This window comes from Hyla sarda, unplaced genomic scaffold (genome assembly GCF_029499605.1).
Source record: "Hyla sarda isolate aHylSar1 unplaced genomic scaffold, aHylSar1.hap1 scaffold_148, whole genome shotgun sequence".
In the NCBI taxonomy this organism is placed as follows: domain Eukaryota; kingdom Metazoa; phylum Chordata; class Amphibia; order Anura; family Hylidae; genus Hyla; species Hyla sarda.
This window is the reverse complement of record NW_026608112.1, coordinates 472,626-492,840: the sequence shown is the minus strand read 5'-3', so window position 1 is coordinate 492,840 and position 20,215 is coordinate 472,626. Positions and strand designations below refer to the sequence as shown.

General features: G+C 46.1%; 8 non-coding genes and 1 pseudogene across 8 annotated transcripts; all 9 read left to right on the top strand.

Moving 5' to 3' along the window:
• Positions 1–179: 179 nt before the first annotated feature.
• LOC130308428 (U2 spliceosomal RNA) lies at positions 180–370 on the top strand. Its single transcript, XR_008857407.1, has one exon. It is a non-coding gene; the product is annotated as a U2 spliceosomal RNA (small nuclear RNA).
• A 2,095-nt stretch (positions 371–2,465) lies between these two features.
• LOC130308451 (U2 spliceosomal RNA) lies at positions 2,466–2,656 on the top strand. Its single transcript, XR_008857428.1, has one exon. It is a non-coding gene; the product is annotated as a U2 spliceosomal RNA (small nuclear RNA).
• A 2,082-nt stretch (positions 2,657–4,738) lies between these two features.
• Positions 4,739–4,929, top strand: LOC130308427 (U2 spliceosomal RNA). The gene has a single exon (XR_008857406.1). It is a non-coding gene; the product is annotated as a U2 spliceosomal RNA (small nuclear RNA).
• A 2,084-nt stretch (positions 4,930–7,013) lies between these two features.
• Positions 7,014–7,204, top strand: LOC130308450 (U2 spliceosomal RNA). The gene has a single exon (XR_008857427.1). It is a non-coding gene; the product is annotated as a U2 spliceosomal RNA (small nuclear RNA).
• A 2,084-nt stretch (positions 7,205–9,288) lies between these two features.
• On the top strand, positions 9,289–9,448 carry LOC130308496 (U2 spliceosomal RNA; annotated as a pseudogene).
• Positions 9,449–10,142: 694 nt separating this feature from the next.
• Positions 10,143–10,332, top strand: LOC130308487 (U2 spliceosomal RNA). Its single transcript, XR_008857458.1, has one exon. It is a non-coding gene; the product is annotated as a U2 spliceosomal RNA (small nuclear RNA).
• A 2,084-nt stretch (positions 10,333–12,416) lies between these two features.
• LOC130308359 (U2 spliceosomal RNA) lies at positions 12,417–12,607 on the top strand. The gene has a single exon (XR_008857340.1). It is a non-coding gene; the product is annotated as a U2 spliceosomal RNA (small nuclear RNA).
• A 3,636-nt stretch (positions 12,608–16,243) lies between these two features.
• Positions 16,244–16,433, top strand: LOC130308480 (U2 spliceosomal RNA). Its single transcript, XR_008857454.1, has one exon. It is a non-coding gene; the product is annotated as a U2 spliceosomal RNA (small nuclear RNA).
• A 2,075-nt stretch (positions 16,434–18,508) lies between these two features.
• Positions 18,509–18,699, top strand: LOC130308426 (U2 spliceosomal RNA). The gene has a single exon (XR_008857405.1). It is a non-coding gene; the product is annotated as a U2 spliceosomal RNA (small nuclear RNA).
• The last annotated feature ends 1,516 nt before the right edge of the window (positions 18,700–20,215 follow it).

Here is a 20,215-nt window from a genome sequence, read left to right as displayed (position 1 = left end):
TGGGCCCCTGTCTTGCTGCTTAGCAATAATGGTATGGGTTTAGGTTCTGCTGTGTGTACTGGTGGTTGACTGCCCCCCAGCCCAGAGTGTGCATGGAAAATTGTCTGGCAGCCTCCCTGACAGCAAGCAGTGATAGTGCCCATGAAGGGCACCTTGTTGGGCCCGCCCCTTTCACGGTTATCGCTTCTCGGCCTTTTGGCTAAGATCAAGTGTAGTATCTGTTCTTATCAGTTTAATATCTGATACGTCCCCTATCTGGGGACCATATATTAAATGGATTTTTGAGAACGGGGGCCGATTTCGAAGCTTGCTTCCGTCGCCCTATGCATTGACCCGATATGGCAGTATCTTCGGGTACAGTGCACCACCCCCTTACAGGGTTAAAAAGAAAGATTCCTACTTTCATTGCTACCTGCTTGCTGGCTAGCCAGCTAGCCAGCCCTGTGGGCCTTGCTGCTGCTGCAGCCAAAAAACAAAAGGTGGTGCTGCTGCTGCTTCTGCTGCTTCTGCTTCTGCTTGTGTCTGGCCGCTGTTGGAGCGTCCAGGCACAGGACTTCTGCTGCTGCTGACTAAATGGCCTCCTTAATTGGATCATTTGAGTAGCCAGCACACCTGTGCAGGTAGGGCATGACATGATAGGCAGCTGCCTTGATAGCGGGTGGGTGCTGAATGTTCCTAATTGACAAAATAAGATTAATGCTTATGAAGAAATATAAAATCTCATCCCTTCCCCAATATCGCGCCACACCCCTACCCCTTAATTCCCTGGTTGAACTTGATGGACATATGTCTTTTTTCGACCGTACTAACTATGTAACTATGTAACATAACATGGGGGGGGGGGGGGGGGGTCTCCTGGCTGTTCACACAGGTGTGTCATTGCTGTACATTGACCATGCATTGCTTCTGTGGTATTGCAAAGGCAAAGACAAATGCTTCCAGCCATCCATTGCACTAATGGATTGGTCATCAGCTGGCTGTCTATGTCCCGCATCAATATAGACCAAAGTACAGAGGGTTAGGCTATGCTATTGTGCACCTACCTGATGCATCAGAAGGTGCGAGGCCCTTGCTAAATTCTGTGCACAGACTTTGAGATCTATACTTTAGACTGTATCTAAACCTGCTCCAACATGGACTGACATTCTGGCCTACTTTCAGCCGATGCGACTTGTCTGTCGCTGAACAGTCGCTTTTTATGTATTCAGCACCTATGTATAATGTTGTAAAAATGCTCTAGAAGCTAAAGTCGCAGAAATGTCACACATATTTGGCCTGCAACTTTCTGTGCGACAAATTCAGACAGGAAAAATCAGTATAAATCCTTAGAAAATTATCCCCCAGTGTCTCCATCTGCTGGCGGTATTGAATAAGCATTGCTGCACTGATGGGGTATGCATTAGACGAAAAAAAAGAAGAAAAAGAAGAATAATACGCCCAGAAAAGAGGCGAAAAGGAGAAAAACGTAAAAAAACGTGAAAAAAAAGTAAGAGGAAGAGAAGGGAAAAAAAGGTGGAAATGGGTTTAAAAGTGATTTCGGCGGAGAAATATATATATATATATATATATATATATATATATATATATATATACGCGCACACACACACATATATATAAACGTATTCTCCGTTGAGATATTGCAGCCGCTGCTGTGTCCAGGCCCAGGAGCCTTAGCACTGTGCTGTGATGTCACTCAATACCACTGACATCACTAGGTGTAAACAACATCTCTCCTTTGCTGTGTATGTGACTATGGAGCTGTTTGGTGATGTCGTCTATTATGGCCTTCATAGAAGCAACAGGAGATTGTTGCATCCATCTAGAACCCTCAGAACTACAGTGCTATGATGTCACTCACTTCCACAGGCCTTGCAGAGTGTAAACAACAACAACCCAGCTTTGTTGTGTATGTAACCATAGGGATTTGTGATGTCACCTAGAACCTTCACAGCAGCGACAGCTTTATGAGGAGCATCAGCACTGCTCTGCCTGAGCAGAACCATCACCGCCATAGGTTGTCAAATAACCCGGGTTTAACCCACACAGGTAAGTCCAATGGGGTGCAGGCATGTCCTCTATGCTTACAGCTTCCCGTGGGTGTTGGTTTGATACCGTTTGGGGACAGCCAAGGAGGCATCTGCAGGCAACAAAGGTAGGTGTGTGCTTGTGTGTGTGTTTCCTATGCAGATCCTAAGCCCAGTGTCACATGCAAGTAGGAGGAGTAAGAAGGGTTCCTGGCAAATCCGGGTTATGGATTGCATTTAAAAAGGCCCCGTGGGAGTGCAATGGGCCCCTGTCTTGCTGCTTAGCAATAATGGTATGGGTTTAGGTTCTGCTGTGTGTACTGGTGGTTGACTGCCCCCCAGCCCAGAGTGTGCATGGAAAATTGTCTGGCAGCCTCCCTGACAGCAAGCAGTGATAGTGCCCATGAAGGGCACCTTGTTGGGCCCGCCCCTTTCACGGTTATCGCTTCTCGGCCTTTTGGCTAAGATCAAGTGTAGTATCTGTTCTTATCAGTTTAATATCTGATACGTCCCCTATCTGGGGACCATATATTAAATGGATTTTTGAGAACGGGGGCCGATTTCGAAGCTTGCTTCCGTCGCCCTATGCATTGACCTGATATGGCAGTATCTTCGGGTACAGTGCACCACCCCCTTACAGGGTTAAAAAGAAAGATTCCTACTTTCATTGCTACCTGCTTGCTGGCTAGCCAGCTAGCCAGCCCTGTGGGCCTTGCTGCTGCTGCAGCCAAAAAACAAAAGGTGGTGCTGCTGCTGCTTCTGCTGCTTCTGCTTCTGCTTGTGTCTGGCCGCTGTTGGAGCGTCCAGGCACAGGACTTCTGCTGCTGCTGACTAAATGGCCTCCTTAATTGGATCATTTGAGTAGCCAGCACACCTGTGCAGGTAGGGCATGACATGATAGGCAGCTGCCTTGATAGCGGGTGGGTGCTGAATGTTCCTAATTGACAAAATAAGATTAATGCTTATGAAGAAATATAAAATCTCATCCCTTCCCCAATATCGCGCCACACCCCTACCCCTTAATTCCCTGGTTGAACTTGATGGACATATGTCTTTTTTCGACCGTACTAACTATGTAACTATGTAACATAACATGGGGGGGGGGGGGGGGGTCTCCTGGCTGTTCACACAGGTGTGTCATTGCTGTACATTGACCATGCATTGCTTCTGTGGTATTGCAAAGGCAAAGACAAATTCTTCCAGCCATCCATTGCACTAATGGATTGGTCATCAGCTGGCTGTCTATGTCCCGCATCAATATAGACCAAAGTACAGAGGGTTAGGCTATGCTATTGTGCACCTACCTGATGCATCAGAAGGTGCGAGGCCCTTGCTAAATTCTGTGCACAGACTTTGAGATCTATACTTTAGACTGTATCTAAACCTGCTCCAACATGGACTGACATTCTGGCCTACTTTCAGCCGATGCGACTTGTCTGTCGCTGAACAGTCGCTTTTTATGTATTCAGCACCTATGTATAATGTTGTAAAAATGCTCTAGAAGCTAAAGTCGCAGAAATGTCACACATATTTGGCCTGCAACTTTCTGTGCGACAAATTCAGACAGGAAAAATCAGTATAAATCCTTAGAAAATTATCCCCCAGTGTCTCCATCTGCTGGCGGTATTGAATAAGCATTGCTGCACTGATGGGGTATGCATTAGACGAAAAAAAAGAAGAAAAAGAAGAATAATACGCCCAGAAAAGAGGCGAAAAGGAGAAAAACGTAAAAAAACGTGAAAAAAAAGTAAGAGGAAGAGAAGGGAAAAAAAGGTGGAAATGGGTTTAAAAGTGATTTCGGCGGAGAAATATATATATATATATATATATATATATATATATACGCGCACACACACACATATATATAAACGTATTCTCCGTTGAGATATTGCAGCCGCTGCTGTGTCCAGGCCCAGGAGCCTTAGCACTGTGCTGTGATGTCACTCAATACCACTGACATCACTAGGTGTAAACAACATCTCTCCTTTGCTGTGTATGTGACTATGGAGCTGTTTGGTTATGTCGTCTATTATGGCCTTCATAGAAGCAACAGGAGATTGTTGCATCCATCTAGAACCCTCAGAACTACAGTGCTATGATGTCACTCACTTCCACAGGCCTTGCAGAGTGTAAACAACAACAACCCAGCTTTGTTGTGTATGTAACCATAGGGATTTGTGATGTCACCTAGAACCTTCACAGCAGCGACAGCTTTATGAGGAGCATCAGCACTGCTCTGCCTGAGCAGAACCATCACCGCCATAGGTTGTCAAATAACCCGGGTTTAACCCACACAGGTAAGTCCAATGGGGTGCAGGCATGTCCTCTATGCTTACAGCTTCCCGTGGGTGTTGGTTTGATACCGTTTGGGGACAGCCAAGGAGGCATCTGCAGGCAACAAAGGTAGGTGTGTGCTTGTGTGTGTGTTTCCTATGCAGATCCTAAGCCCAGTGTCACATGCAAGTAGGAGGAGTAAGAAGGGTTCCTGGCAAATCCGGGTTATGGATTGCATTTAAAAAGGCCCCGTGGGAGTGCAATGGGCCCCTGTCTTGCTGCTTAGCAATAATGGTATGGGTTTAGGTTCTGCTGTGTACTGGTGGTTGACTGCCCCCCAGCCCAGAGTGTGCATGGAAAATTGTCTGGCAGCCTCCCTGACAGCAAGCAGTGATAGTGCCCATGAAGGGCACCTTGTTGGGCCCGCCCCTTTCACGGTTATCGCTTCTCGGCCTTTTGGCTAAGATCAAGTGTAGTATCTGTTCTTATCAGTTTAATATCTGATACGTCCCCTATCTGGGGACCATATATTAAATGGATTTTTGAGAACGGGGGCCGATTTCGAAGCTTGCTTCCGTCGCCCTATGCATTGACCCGATATGGCAGTATCTTCGGGTACAGTGCACCACCCCCTTACAGGGTTAAAAAGAAAGATTCCTACTTTCATTGCTACCTGCTTGCTGGCTAGCCAGCTAGCCAGCCCTGTGGGCCTTGCTGCTGCTGCAGCCAAAAAACAAAAGGTGGTGCTGCTGCTGCTTCTGCTGCTTCTGCTTGTGTCTGGCCGCTGTTGGAGCGTCCAGGCACAGGACTTCTGCTGCTGCTGACTAAATGGCCTCCTTAATTGGATCATTTGAGTAGCCAGCACACCTGTGCAGGTAGGGCATGACATGATAGGCAGCTGCCTTGATAGCGGGTGGGTGCTGAATGTTCCTAATTGACAAAATAAGATTAATGCTTATGAAGAAATATAAAATCTCATCCCTTCCCCAATATCGCGCCACACCCCTACCCCTTAATTCCCTGGTTGAACTTGATGGACATATGTCTTTTTTCGACCGTACTAACTATGTAACTATGTAACATAACATGGGGGGGGGTCTCCTGGCTGTTCACACAGGTGTGTCATTGCTGTACATTGACCATGCATTGCTTCTGTGGTATTGCAAAGGCAAAGACAAATGCTTCCAGCCATCCATTGCACTAATGGATTGGTCATCAGCTGGCTGTCTATGTCCCGCATCAATATAGACCAAAGTACAGAGGGTTAGGCTATGCTATTGTGCACCTACCTGATGCATCAGAAGGTGCGAGGCCCTTGCTAAATTCTGTGCACAGACTTTGAGATCTATACTTTAGACTGTATCTAAACCTGCTCCAACATGGACTGACATTCTGGCCTACTTTCAGCCGATGCGACTTGTCTGTCGCTGAACAGTCGCTTTTTATGTATTCAGCACCTATGTATAATGTTGTAAAAATGCTCTAGAAGCTAAAGTCGCAGAAATGTCACACATATTTGGCCTGCAACTTTCTGTGCGACAAATTCAGACAGGAAAAATCAGTATAAATCCTTAGAAAATTATCCCCCAGTGTCTCCATCTGCTGGCGGTATTGAATAAGCATTGCTGCACTGATGGGGTATGCATTAGACGAAAAAAAAGAAGAAAAAGAAGAATAATACGCCCAGAAAAGAGGCGAAAAGGAGAAAAACGTAAAAAAACGTGAAAAAAAAGTAAGAGGAAGAGAAGGGAAAAAAAGGTGGAAATGGGTTTAAAAGTGATTTCGGCGGAGAAATATATATATATATATATATATATATATATATATATATATATATATATACGCGCACACACACACATATATATAAACGTATTCTCCGTTGAGATATTGCAGCCGCTGCTGTGTCCAGGCCCAGGAGCCTTAGCACTGTGCTGTGATGTCACTCAATACCACTGACATCACTAGGTGTAAACAACATCTCTCCTTTGCTGTGTATGTGACTATGGAGCTGTTTGGTGATGTCGTCTATTATGGCCTTCATAGAAGCAACAGGAGATTGTTGCATCCATCTAGAACCCTCAGAACTACAGTGCTATGATGTCACTCACTTCCACAGGCCTTGCAGAGTGTAAACAACAACAACCCAGCTTTGTTGTGTATGTAACCATAGGGATTTGTGATGTCACCTAGAACCTTCACAGCAGCGACAGCTTTATGAGGAGCATCAGCACTGCTCTGCCTGAGCAGAACCATCACCGCCATAGGTTGTCAAATAACCCGGGTTTAACCCACACAGGTAAGTCCAATGGGGTGCAGGCATGTCCTCTATGCTTACAGCTTCCCGTGGGTGTTGGTTTGATACCGTTTGGGGACAGCCAAGGAGGCATCTGCAGGCAACAAAGGTAGGTGTGTGCTTGTGTGTGTGTTTCCTATGCAGATCCTAAGCCCAGTGTCACATGCAAGTAGGAGGAGTAAGAAGGGTTCCTGGCAAATCCGGGTTATGGATTGCATTTAAAAAGGCCCCGTGGGAGTGCAATGGGCCCCTGTCTTGCTGCTTAGCAATAATGGTATGGGTTTAGGTTCTGCTGTGTGTACTGGTGGTTGACTGCCCCCCAGCCCAGAGTGTGCATGGAAAATTGTCTGGCAGCCTCCCTGACAGCAAGCAGTGATAGTGCCCATGAAGGGCACCTTGTTGGGCCCGCCCCTTTCACGGTTATCGCTTCTCGGCCTTTTGGCTAAGATCAAGTGTAGTATCTGTTCTTATCAGTTTAATATCTGATACGTCCCCTATCTGGGGACCATATATTAAATGGATTTTTGAGAACGGGGGCCGATTTCGAAGCTTGCTTCCGTCGCCCTATGCATTGACCTGATATGGCAGTATCTTCGGGTACAGTGCACCACCCCCTTACAGGGTTAAAAAGAAAGATTCCTACTTTCATTGCTACCTGCTTGCTGGCTAGCCAGCTAGCCAGCCCTGTGGGCCTTGCTGCTGCTGCAGCCAAAAAACAAAAGGTGGTGCTGCTGCTGCTTCTGCTGCTTCTGCTTCTGCTTGTGTCTGGCCGCTGTTGGAGCGTCCAGGCACAGGACTTCTGCTGCTGCTGACTAAATGGCCTCCTTAATTGGATCATTTGAGTAGCCAGCACACCTGTGCAGGTAGGGCATGACATGATAGGCAGCTGCCTTGATAGCGGGTGGGTGCTGAATGTTCCTAATTGACAAAATAAGATTAATGCTTATGAAGAAATATAAAATCTCATCCCTTCCCCAATATCGCGCCACACCCCTACCCCTTAATTCCCTGGTTGAACTTGATGGACATATGTCTTTTTTCGACCGTACTAACTATGTAACTATGTAACATAACATGGGGGGGGGGGGGGGGGTCTCCTGGCTGTTCACACAGGTGTGTCATTGCTGTACATTGACCATGCATTGCTTCTGTGGTATTGCAAAGGCAAAGACAAATTCTTCCAGCCATCCATTGCACTAATGGATTGGTCATCAGCTGGCTGTCTATGTCCCGCATCAATATAGACCAAAGTACAGAGGGTTAGGCTATGCTATTGTGCACCTACCTGATGCATCAGAAGGTGCGAGGCCCGCTAAATTCTGTGCACAGACTTTGAGATCTATACTTTAGACTGTATCTAAACCTGCTCCAACATGGACTGACATTCTGGCCTACTTTCAGCCGATGCGACTTGTCTGTCGCTGAACAGTCGCTTTTTATGTATTCAGCACCTATGTATAATGTTGTAAAAATGCTCTAGAAGCTAAAGTCGCAGAAATGTCACACATATTTGGCCTGCAACTTTCTGTGCGACAAATTCAGACAGGAAAAATCAGTATAAATCCTTAGAAAATTATCCCCCAGTGTCTCCATCTGCTGGCGGTATTGAATAAGCATTGCTGCACTGATGGGGTATGCATTAGACGAAAAAAAAGAAGAAAAAGAAGAATAATACGCCCAGAAAAGAGGCGAAAAGGAGAAAAACGTAAAAAAACGTGAAAAAAAAGTAAGAGGAAGAGAAGGGAAAAAAAGGTGGAAATGGGTTTAAAAGTGATTTCGGCGGAGAAATATATATATATATATATATATATATATATATATATACGCGCACACACACACATATATATAAACGTATTCTCCGTTGAGATATTGCAGCCGCTGCTGTGTCCAGGCCCAGGAGCCTTAGCACTGTGCTGTGATGTCACTCAATACCACTGACATCACTAGGTGTAAACAACATCTCTCCTTTGCTGTGTATGTGACTATGGAGCTGTTTGGTGATGTCGTCTATTATGGCCTTCATAGAAGCAACAGGAGATTGTTGCATCCATCTAGAACCCTCAGAACTACAGTGCTATGATGTCACTCACTTCCACAGGCCTTGCAGAGTGTAAACAACAACAACCCAGCTTTGTTGTGTATGTAACCATAGGGATTTGTGATGTCACCTAGAACCTTCACAGCAGCGACAGCTTTATGAGGAGCATCAGCACTGCTCTGCCTGAGCAGAACCATCACCGCCATAGGTTGTCAAATAACCCGGGTTTAACCCACACAGGTAAGTCCAATGGGGTGCAGGCATGTCCTCTATGCTTACAGCTTCCCGTGGGTGTTGGTTTGATACCGTTTGGGGACAGCCAAGGAGGTATCTGCAGGCAACAAAGGTAGGTGTGTGCTTGTGTGTGTGTTTCCTATGCAGATCCTAAGCCCAGTGTCACATGCAAGTAGGAGGAGTAAGAAGGGTTCCTGGCAAATCCGGGTTATGGATTGCATTTAAAAAGGCCCCGTGGGAGTGCAATGGGCCCCTGTCTTGCTGCTTAGCAATAATGGTATGGGTTTAGGTTCTGCTGTGTGTACTGGTGGTTGACTGCCCCCCAGCCCAGAGTGTGCATGGAAAATTGTCTGGCAGCCTCCCTGACAGCAAGCAGTGATAGTGCCCATGAAGGGCACCTTGTTGGGCCCGCCCCTTTCACGGTTATCGCTTCTCGGCCTTTTGGCTAAGATCAAGTGTAGTATCTGTTCTTATCAGTTTTCATGCTGGTGGGGATGGGTGCTGCATGGAGGATGCAGGTGTACCAGGGCTTTCCGGGGCTGGTTCTGAGGAATCAGCTCGACGGCTGCCCCGATGTGACCTGTTCCCTCCGGGTCTCGCCATGAGGCTGAGAGGGTCTAGAGCCGAGGTACTTTTGTGCCTCGGGGAGTGGTGACCCCGAGGTGCCGAAACTCACTGGGAGAATAGGCTCACTGAGTTGAAGCACGGGCACCATAATCTCTTCACCTTGTGGCACTCACCTCTTGATTCCCGGCCTTCTGGCTAGGATCAGAGAAATTTTTATAGATCCGGCCGGATGTCCGGGCAGTATATCTGCACACATTCACTTATTTATTTCTTTTTTGTCTCACTGTGTCACTTTTTGCGTGTTGTGTGTTCACAGGATTTGTCAGGATGCGGTAGCCCTTCTGGGTGTCCCTCCTGGCGGTCTAGGGGAGGTGTGTGTGGCCATTAGGTTCCGCACCTCCCTGCAAACACCCCGGGTACTCCTGCTTTGGCAGGGTACCTACCGTAATCGGCTCTGCGGGCAGATACCTTGGCCAACGCCAAGGGGGATGCCGGGAGCATTTGTGGTCCCCTAGTAGCTTCGGCGAAAAGGGACATCGAACCTGGAACCTCGCAGGTACCTTTTGGTCCGGAGGTGAAGGGTAAGGTTTGTTGGGGGGCCTCTCTCCTATTGGAGAAGGGCTTGCGATAGACCGCATCCTTTGTGCACGTTTTTTTTAGTGTAACACGTTTGCACTTTTTCTTGCACTTTGGGTGAATCGAAAGCACGTTCCTCGGCTTTAGATAAAAAAAAAAAAAAAAAAAAAAAATCTGTTCTTATCAGTTTAATATCTGATACGTCCCCTATCTGGGGACCATATATTAAATGGATTTTTGAGAACGGGGGCCGATTTCGAAGCTTGCTTCCGTCGCCCTATGCATTGACCCGATATGGCAGTATCTTCGGGTACAGTGCACCACCCCCTTACAGGGTTAAAAAGAAAGATTCCTACTTTCATTGCTACCTGCTTGCTGGCTAGCCAGCTAGCCAGCCCTGTGGGCCTTGCTGCTGCTGCAGCCAAAAAACAAAAGGTGGTGCTGCTGCTGCTTCTGCTGCTTCTGCTTCTGCTTGTGTCTGGCCGCTGTTGGAGCGTCCAGGCACAGGACTTCTGCTGCTGCTGACTAAATGGCCTCCTTAATTGGATCATTTGAGTAGCCAGCACACCTGTGCAGGTAGGGCATGACATGATAGGCAGCTGCCTTGATAGCGGGTGGGTGCTGAATGTTCCTAATTGACAAAATAAGATTAATGCTTATGAAGAAATATAAAATCTCATCCCTTCCCCAATATCGCGCCACACCCCTACCCCTTAATTCCCTGGTTGAACTTGATGGACATATGTCTTTTTTCGACTGTACTAACTATGTAACTATGTAACATAACATGGGGGGGGGGGGGTCTCCTGGCTGTTCACACAGGTGTGTCATTGCTGTACATTGACCATGCATTGCTTCTGTGGTATTGCAAAGGCAAAGACAAATGCTTCCAGCCATCCATTGCACTAATGGATTGGTCATCAGCTGGCTGTCTATGTCCCGCATCAATATAGACCAAAGTACAGAGGGTTAGGCTATGCTATTGTGCACCTACCTGATGCATCAGAAGGTGCGAGGCCCTTGCTAAATTCTGTGCACAGACTTTGAGATCTATACTTTAGACTGTATCTAAACCTGCTCCAACATGGACTGACATTCTGGCCTACTTTCAGCCGATGCGACTTGTCTGTCGCTGAACAGTCGCTTTTTATGTATTCAGCACCTATGTATAATGTTGTAAAAATGCTCTAGAAGCTAAAGTCGCAGAAATGTCACACATATTTGGCCTGCAACTTTCTGTGCGACAAATTCAGACAGGAAAAATCAGTATAAATCCTTAGAAAATTATCCCCCAGTGTCTCCATCTGCTGGCGGTATTGAATAAGCATTGCTGCACTGATGGGGTATGCATTAGACGAAAAAAAAGAAGAAAAAGAAGAATAATACGCCCAGAAAAGAGGCGAAAAGGAGAAAAACGTAAAAAAACGTGAAAAAAAAGTAAGAGGAAGAGAAGGGAAAAAAAGGTGGAAATGGGTTTAAAAGTGATTTCGGCGGAGATATATATATATATATATATATATATATATATATATATATACGCGCACACACACACATATATATAAACGTATTCTCCGTTGAGATATTGCAGCCGCTGCTGTGTCCAGGCCCAGGAGCCTTAGCACTGTGCTGTGATGTCACTCAATACCACTGACATCACTAGGTGTAAACAACATCTCTCCTTTGCTGTGTATGTGACTATGGAGCTGTTTGGTGATGTTGTCTATTATGGCCTTCATAGAAGCAACAGGAGATTGTTGCATCCATCTAGAACCCTCAGAACTACAGTGCTATGATGTCACTCACTTCCACAGGCCTTGCAGAGTGTAAACAACAACAACCCAGCTTTGTTGTGTATGTAACCATAGGGATTTGTGATGTCACCTAGAACCTTCACAGCAGCGACAGCTTTATGAGGAGCATCAGCACTGCTCTGCCTGAGCAGAACCATCACCGCCATAGGTTGTCAAATAACCCGGGTTTAACCCACACAGGTAAGTCCAATGGGGTGCAGGCATGTCCTCTATGCTTACAGCTTCCCGTGGGTGTTGGTTTGATACCGTTTGGGGACAGCCAAGGAGGCATCTGCAGGCAACAAAGGTAGGTGTGTGCTTGTGTGTGTGTTTCCTATGCAGATCCTAAGCCCAGTGTCACATGCAAGTAGGAGGAGTAAGAAGGGTTCCTGGCAAATCCGGGTTATGGATTGCATTTAAAAAGGCCCCGTGGGAGTGCAATGGGCCCCTGTCTTGCTGCTTAGCAATAATGGTATGGGTTTAGGTTCTGCTGTGTGTACTGGTGGTTGACTGCCCCCCAGCCCAGAGTGTGCATGGAAAATTGTCTGGCAGCCTCCCTGACAGCAAGCAGTGATAGTGCCCATGAAGGGCACCTTGTTGGGCCCGCCCCTTTCACGGTTATCGCTTCTCGGCCTTTTGGCTAAGATCAAGTGTAGTATCTGTTCTTATCAGTTTAATATCTGATACGTCCCCTATCTGGGGACCATATATTAAATGGATTTTTGAGAACGGGGGCCGATTTCGAAGCTTGCTTCCGTCGCCCTATGCATTGACCCGATATAGCAGTATCTTCGGGTACAGTGCACCACCCCCTTACAGGGTTAAAAAGAAAGATTCCTACTTTCATTGCTACCTGCTTGCTGGCTAGCCAGCTAGCCAGCCCTGTGGGCCTTGCTGCTGCTGCAGCCAAAAAACAAAAGGTGGTGCTGCTGCTGCTTCTGCTTCTGCTTGTGTCTGGCCGCTGTTGGAGCGTCCAGGCACAGGACTTCTGCTGCTGCTGACTAAATGGCCTCCTTAATTGGATCATTTGAGTAGCCAGCACACCTGTGCAGGTAGGGCATGACATGATAGGCAGCTGCCTTGATAGCGGGTGGGTGCTGAATGTTCCTAATTGACAAAATAAGATTAATGCTTATGAAGAAATATAAAATCTCATCCCTTCCCCAATATCGCGCCACACCCCTACCCCTTAATTCCCTGGTTGAACTTGATGGACATATGTCTTTTTTCGACCGTACTAACTATGTAACTATGTAACATAACATGGGGGGGGGGGGGGGTCTCCTGGCTGTTCACACAGGTGTGTCATTGCTGTACATTGACCATGCATTGCTTCTGTGGTATTGCAAAGGCAAAGACAAATGCTTCCAGCCATCCATTGCACTAATGGATTGGTCATCAGCTGGCTGTCTATGTCCCGCATCAATATAGACCAAAGTACAGAGGGTTAGGCTATGCTATTGTGCACCTACCTGATGCATCAGAAGGTGCGAGGCCCTTGCTAAATTCTGTGCACAGACTTTGAGATCTATACTTTAGACTGTATCTAAACCTGCTCCAACATGGACTGACATTCTGGCCTACTTTCAGCCGATGCGACTTGTCTGTCGCTGAACAGTCGCTTTTTATGTATTCAGCACCTATGTATAATGTTGTAAAAATGCTCTAGAAGCTAAAGTCGCAGAAATGTCACACATATTTGGCCTGCAACTTTCTGTGCGACAAATTCAGACAGGAAAAATCAGTATAAATCCTTAGAAAATTATCCCCCAGTGTCTCCATCTGCTGGCGGTATTGAATAAGCATTGCTGCACTGATGGGGTATGCATTAGACGAAAAAAAAGAAGAAAAAGAAGAATAATACGCCCAGAAAAGAGGCGAAAAGGAGAAAAACGTAAAAAAACGTGAAAAAAAAGTAAGAGGAAGAGAAGGGAAAAAAAGGTGGAAATGGGTTTAAAAGTGATTTCGGCGGAGAAATATATATATATATATATATATATATATATATATATATATATATACGCGCACACACACACATATATATAAACGTATTCTCCGTTGAGATATAGTAGCCGCTGCTGTGTCCAGGCCCAGGAGCCTTAGCACTGTGCTGTGATGTCACTCAATACCACTGACATCACTAGGTGTAAACAACATCTCTCCTTTGCTGTGTATGTGACTATGGAGCTGTTTGGTGATGTTGTCTATTATGGCCTTCATAGAAGCAACAGGAGATTGTTGCATCCATCTAGAACCCTCAGAACTACAGTGCTATGATGTCACTCACTTCCACAGGCCTTGCAGAGTGTAAACAACAACAACCCAGCTTTGTTGTGTATGTAACCATAGGGATTTGTGATGTCACCTAGAACCTTCACAGCAGCGACAGCTTTATGAGGAGCATCAGCACTGCTCTGCCTGAGCAGAACCATCACCGCCATAGGTTGTCAAATAACCCGGGTTTAACCCACACAGGTAAGTCCAATGGGGTGCAGGCATGTCCTCTATGCTTACAGCTTCCCGTGGGTGTTGGTTTGATACCGTTTGGGGACAGCCAAGGAGGCATCTGCAGGCAACAAAGGTAGGTGTGTGCTTGTGTGTGTGTTTCCTATGCAGATCCTAAGCCCAGTGTCACATGCAAGTAGGAGGAGTAAGAAGGGTTCCTGGCAAATCCGGGTTATGGATTGCATTTAAAAAGGCCCCGTGGGAGTGCAATGGGCCCCTGTCTTGCTGCTTAGCAATAATGGTATGGGTTTAGGTTCTGCTGTGTGTACTGGTGGTTGACTGCCCCCCAGCCCAGAGTGTGCATGGAAAATTGTCTGGCAGCCTCCCTGACAGCAAGCAGTGATAGTGCCCATGAAGGGCACCTTGTTGGGCCCGCCCCTTTCACGGTTATCGCTTCTCGGCCTTTTGGCTAAGATCAAGTGTAGTTCTGCTCACTTGGTCTGGCCGGAGGGTGTCTGGGGTACCCGGCTCCTTTGCCTGGGGGGATCGTCCTTCTTAACGGAGGGACTTCACCCCCCTGCTGCTATCAGGGAGCCGGCTTAGTCCCCAGACAACGGGAGGCGATCCCCACCTACCTACTTCGGTGGGGGAGGTGTCTGGACATCATGGACATGGAGGAAGATTGCGGTTTTTCTTCGGAAGGCGTGCCGCCTTTTGCGAGACTTCGGAATGGAGTTCGTATTTCCCTGCTCGATGTCCGGAAGAAGGAAAGAGGCCTTGTCTTTGTCGTGGAAGAAGTGCTGTTTAAGTTGCTGGAAGTCAGGAGGGAGCAAATCCTATCCATGCTTGAGTTTCCCAGAAGTGGATACTACGACGTGGTGCTGGCTTCTGAAGAGGACTATGAGTCATTTTGGAACATATTGCAGCAAAAGAAGGTATGTCCGGTTTTGGAAGGGGTGGAGATAGTTCCACATTTCCCACGTAGAGAACGATTGGTGACTATAAGGATGTATAGCCCATATACTTCGGAGGAGGATATCGTTACCTTTTTGTCTCGATTCTGTGACAGTGTTCTGAATAAAGGCAAGGTATTTAATCAATATGGACTATGGACCACCAAGTGGAGGTTCCATGTGAAATTTAAAATGGCAGATGGCAAGTTAGTGATCCCCCCAGGACGTTTTAAAATTGGTTCTGTGAACGGGGATCTGTATTTTTCTGGCATGCAAGATTTTTGCCGCAAATGTAAACAGTACGGTCACAGAAAGGAGGATTGCACATTTTTGTGGTGTTTCAAGTGTCAAGAGGAGGGTCACGAGGTGGAAAATTGTCAAAAGAAAAGGAAATGCCATCTGTGTGGTGAGGAGGGCCATCTGCTTGGCTCGTGTCCTAAGAAAAAGTCTGAGAAAAATTCAGAGAAAAAGGAAACTGTAAAAAGAAGCAGAGAGGAACCAGCTGAAGTGAAAGAACCAGAAGTGGAGCAGGTTCCAACTAGAAGACCTACAGAGCAGAAGAAGAAGAGAGAGGAGGAAGGGTATGTGCCAGTGCAGTATTTTGGTGTGCTTGGTGGTTTGTTGGAAAATTTGTCGGAAGCAGAAAGAAAAACGTTTGACAAAGATATGATGGATCTAAAGATAGGCTTGAAGAACCGGGAGGAAGAAGCTCGGGATAAAGTCTATTTTTCTTTCAAGGCAGACATGAACCGTTTTGTTGAAACATATAAAATTCCAGGCTGGTTGGCGTTTCAAGTTAAGAAAGATATAGCAAATGGCAATATCAGTCGAGGACTGATAGACTTTCTAATGGTGTTTGCATGGAGGAAGGGGATGACCTTCTAATTTGGTTTTGTTTAATTAGAAAGTAATGTTTGGTTTTGCTATTTTTATGTTGTTTCTTATTTTGTTTTTAAATGTTCTATTTTGTTTCATTAGTGTTTAAGAAAAGAAATAAAAACATGTTACCTGATGATGAACACAAAATTGAGTTCCAAATAAGATCTTGGAACTCTGAGTGAGTTCTGAGGGCTAACTTAAAAAAAATCTGTTCTTATCAGTTTAATATCTGATACGTCCCCTATCTGGGGACCATATATTAAATGGATTTTTGAGAACGGGGGCCGATTTCGAAGCTTGCTTCCGTCGCCCTATGCATTGACCCGATATAGCAGTATCTTCGGGTACAGTGCACCACCCCCTTACAGGGTTAAAAAGAAAGATTCCTACTTTCATTGCTACCTGCTTGCTGGCTAGCCAGCTAGCCAGCCCTGTGGGCCTTGCTGCTGCTGCAGCCAAAAAACAAAAGGTGGTGCTGCTGCTGCTTCTGCTTCTGCTTGTGTCTGGCCGCTGTTGGAGCGTCCAGGCACAGGACTTCTGCTGCTGCTGACTAAATGGCCTCCTTAATTGGATCATTTGAGTAGCCAGCACACCTGTGCAGGTAGGGCATGACATGATAGGCAGCTGCCTTGATAGCGGGTGGGTGCTGAATGTTCCTAATTGACAAAATAAGATTAATGCTTATGAAGAAATATAAAATCTCATCCCTTCCCCAATATCGCGCCACACCCCTACCCCTTAATTCCCTGGTTGAACTTGATGGACATATGTCTTTTTTCGACCGTACTAACTATGTAACTATGTAACATAACATGGGGGGGGGGGGGGGTCTCCTGGCTGTTCACACAGGTGTGTCATTGCTGTACATTGACCATGCATTGCTTCTGTGGTATTGCAAAGGCAAAGACAAATGCTTCCAGCCATCCATTGCACTAATGGATTGGTCATCAGCTGGCTGTCTATGTCCCGCATCAATATAGACCAAAGTACAGAGGGTTAGGCTATGCTATTGTGCACCTACCTGATGCATCAGAAGGTGCGAGGCCCTTGCTAAATTCTGTGCACAGACTTTGAGATCTATACTTTAGACTGTATCTAAACCTGCTCCAACATGGACTGACATTCTGGCCTACTTTCAGCCGATGCGACTTGTCTGTCGCTGAACAGTCGCTTTTTATGTATTCAGCACCTATGTATAATGTTGTAAAAATGCTCTAGAAGCTAAAGTCGCAGAAATGTCACACATATTTGGCCTGCAACTTTCTGTGCGACAAATTCAGACAGGAAAAATCAGTATAAATCCTTAGAAAATTATCCCCCAGTGTCTCCATCTGCTGGCGGTATTGAATAAGCATTGCTGCACTGATGGGGTATGCATTAGACGAAAAAAAAGAAGAAAAAGAAGAATAATACGCCCAGAAAAGAGGCGAAAAGGAGAAAAACGTAAAAAAACGTGAAAAAAAAGTAAGAGGAAGAGAAGGGAAAAAAAGGTGGAAATGGGTTTAAAAGTGATTTCGGCGGAGAAATATATATATATATATATATATATATATATATATATACGCGCACACACACACATATATATAAACGTATTCTCCGTTGAGATATAGTAGCCGCTGCTGTGTCCAGGCCCAGGAGCCTTAGCACTGTGCTGTGATGTCACTCAATACCACTGACATCACTAGGTGTAAACAACATCTCTCCTTTGCTGTGTATGTGACTATGGAGCTGTTTGGTGATGTCGTCTATTATGGCCTTCATAGAAGCAACAGGAGATTGTTGCATCCATCTAGAACCCTCAGAACTACAGTGCTATGATGTCACTCACTTCCACAGGCCTTGCAGAGTGTAAACAACAACAACCCAGCTTTGTTGTGTATGTAACCATAGGGATTTGTGATGTCACCTAGAACCTTCACAGCAGCGACAGCTTTATGAGGAGCATCAGCACTGCTCTGCCTGAGCAGAACCATCACCGCCATAGGTTGTCAAATAACCCGGGTTTAACCCACACAGGTAAGTCCAATGGGGTGCAGGCATGTCCTCTATGCTTACAGCTTCCCGTGGGTGTTGGTTTGATACCGTTTGGGGACAGCCAAGGAGGCATCTGCAGGCAACAAAGGTAGGTGTGTGCTTGTGTGTGTGTTTCCTATGCAGATCCTAAGCCCAGTGTCACATGCAAGTAGGAGGAGTAAGAAGGGTTCCTGGCAAATCCGGGTTATGGATTGCATTTAAAAAGGCCCCGTGGGAGTGCAATGGGCCCCTGTCTTGCTGCTTAGCAATAATGGTATGGGTTTAGGTTCTGCTGTGTGTACTGGTGGTTGACTGCCCCCCAGCCCAGAGTGTGCATGGAAAATTGTCTGGCAGCCTCCCTGACAGCAAGCAGTGATAGTGCCCATGAAGGGCACCTTGTTGGGCCCGCCCCTTTCACGGTTATCGCTTCTCGGCCTTTTGGCTAAGATCAAGTGTAGTATCTGTTCTTATCAGTTTAATATCTGATACGTCCCCTATCTGGGGACCATATATTAAATGGATTTTTGAGAACGGGGGCCGATTTCGAAGCTTGCTTCCGTCGCCCTATGCATTGACCCGATATGGCAGTATCTTCGGGTACAGTGCACCACCCCCTTACAGGGTTAAAAAGAAAGATTCCTACTTTCATTGCTACCTGCTTGCTGGCTAGCCAGCTAGCCAGCCCTGTGGGCCTTGCTGCTGCTGCAGCCAAAAAACAAAAGGTGGTGCTGCTGCTGCTTCTGCTGCTTCTGCTTCTGCTTGTGTCTGGCCGCTGTTGGAGCGTCCAGGCACAGGACTTCTGCTGCTGCTGACTAAATGGCCTCCTTAATTGGATCATTTGAGTAGCCAGCACACCTGTGCAGGTAGGGCATGACATGATAGGCAGCTGCCTTGATAGCGGGTGGGTGCTGAATGTTCCTAATTGACAAAATAAGATTAATGCTTATGAAGAAATATAAAATCTCATCCCTTCCCCAATATCGCGCCACACCCCTACCCCTTAATTCCCTGGTTGAACTTGATGGACATATGTCTTTTTTCGACCGTACTAACTATGTAACTATGTAACATAACATGGGGGGGGGGGTCTCCTGGCTGTTCACACAGGTGTGTCATTGCTGTACATTGACCATGCATTGCTTCTGTGGTATTGCAAAGGCAAAGACAAATGCTTCCAGCCATCCATTGCACTAATGGATTGGTCATCAGCTGGCTGTCTATGTCCCGCATCAATATAGACCAAAGTACAGAGGGTTAGGCTATGCTATTGTGCACCTACCTGATGCATCAGAAGGTGCGAGGCCCTTGCTAAATTCTGTGCACAGACTTTGAGATCTATACTTTAGACTGTATCTAAACCTGCTCCAACATGGACTGACATTCTGGCCTACTTTCAGCCGATGCGACTTGTCTGTCGCTGAACAGTCGCTTTTTATGTATTCAGCACCTATGTATAATGTTGTAAAAATGCTCTAGAAGCTAAAGTCGCAGAAATGTCACACATATTTGGCCTGCAACTTTCTGTGCGACAAATTCAGACAGGAAAAATCAGTATAAATCCTTAGAAAATTATCCCCCAGTGTCTCCATCTGCTGGCGGTATTGAATAAGCATTGCTGCACTGATGGGGTATGCATTAGACGAAAAAAAAGAAGAAAAAGAAGAATAATACGCCCAGAAAAGAGGCGAAAAGGAGAAAAACGTAAAAAAAACGTGAAAAAAAAGTAAGAGGAAGAGAAGGGAAAAAAAGGTGGAAATGGGTTTAAAAGTGATTTCGGCGGAGAAATATATATATATATATATATATATATATATATATATATACGCGCACACACACACATATATATAAACGTATTCTCCGTTGAGATATTGCAGCCGCTGCTGTGTCCAGGCCCAGGAGCCTTAGCACTGTGCTGTGATGTCACTCAATACCACTGACATCACTAGGTGTAAACAACATCTCTCCTTTGCTGTGTATGTGACTATGGAGCTGTTTGGTGATGTCGTCTATTATGGCCTTCATAGAAGCAACAGGAGATTGTTGCATCCATCTAGAACCCTCAGAACTACAGTGCTATGATGTCACTCACTTCCACAGGCCTTGCAGAGTGTAAACAACAACAACCCAGC